General features: G+C 33.9%; 4 non-coding genes across 4 annotated transcripts; all 4 read left to right on the forward strand.

Annotated features, from left to right (window-relative positions):
* Trnan-guu lies at window positions 1-70 on the forward strand. Its single transcript has one exon. It is a non-coding gene; the product is annotated as a tRNA-Asn (tRNA).
* A 284-nt stretch (window positions 71-354) lies between these two features.
* Trnan-guu lies at window positions 355-428 on the forward strand. Its single transcript has one exon. It is a non-coding gene; the product is annotated as a tRNA-Asn (tRNA).
* Window positions 429-562: 134 nt separating this feature from the next.
* Window positions 563-636, forward strand: Trnan-guu. Its single transcript has one exon. It is a non-coding gene; the product is annotated as a tRNA-Asn (tRNA).
* A 183-nt stretch (window positions 637-819) lies between these two features.
* Trnan-guu lies at window positions 820-893 on the forward strand. The gene has a single exon. It is a non-coding gene; the product is annotated as a tRNA-Asn (tRNA).
* Window positions 894-982: the final 89 nt, after the last annotated feature.

Consider the following 982-nt stretch of genomic DNA (forward strand, 5'->3'; position numbering starts at 1 on the left):
CTCTGTGGCGCAATCGGTTATCGCGTTCGGCTGTTAACCGAAAGGTTGGTGGTTCAAGCCCACCCTGGGACGATGTATCCCTTTTATATAAATTTAATATGTATATCAAAATGTTCAATTGTGTTGATTGGTATTTTGTGTAAGACTACAAAAATAAAGTATTAAAATAAAAAAGTTTTCTTAATTCCGCTAGGCACCCTATGTTTGTCTCTGTGACGCAATTGGTTAGGGCGTTCGGCTGTTAACCGAAAGGTTGGTGGTTGAAGCCCACCCAGGTACGATGCATCGATTTTATATAAATTTAATATGTTGTCAAAATATTCAATTGTTGTCATTGGTATTTTCTATGCATGTTCCTCTGTGTCGCAATCGGTTAGCGCGTTCGGCTGTTAACCGAAAGGTTGGTGGTTCAAGCCCACCCAGGGACGATGTATCTCTTTTATATAAATTTAATATGTATATCAAAATGTAGTCAAAATATTCAATTGATTTTCTTTGTATTTTGTGTAAATTACAAAAATAAAATGTTAAAATACAAAGTTTTATGAATTTAGCTGTGTGTGTCTCTGTGGCGCAATCGGTTAGCGCGTTCGGCTGTTAACCGAAAGGTTGGTGGTTCAAGCCCACTCAGGGACGATGTGTTAGTTTTATTTAAATTTATTTAATAATTTGTAATAATTGATGTATAAGTTTTACATAAATTTAACTTAATATGTAATCAAAATGTTCAATTGTGTTGATTGGTATTTTGTTTAAAATTGCAAAAATAAAATTTTATAATAAAAAGTGTTATAAAATCGGCTAGAACCCCGTATGTATGTCTCTGTGGCGCAATCGGTTAGCGCGTTCGGCTGTTAACCGAAAGGTTGGTGGTTCAAGCCCACCCAGGGACGATGTATCCCTTTTATATAAATTTTATATGTATATAAAATTGTTGTTATTGGTATTTTGTGTAAATTACAAAAATAAAATGTTAAAATAA

Source organism: Anneissia japonica, unplaced genomic scaffold (genome assembly GCF_011630105.1).
Source record: "Anneissia japonica isolate Jap-2015-1 unplaced genomic scaffold, ASM1163010v1 scaffold67128_len984_cov115, whole genome shotgun sequence".
NCBI classification, from domain to species: Eukaryota; Metazoa; Echinodermata; class Crinoidea; order Comatulida; family Comatulidae; genus Anneissia; species Anneissia japonica.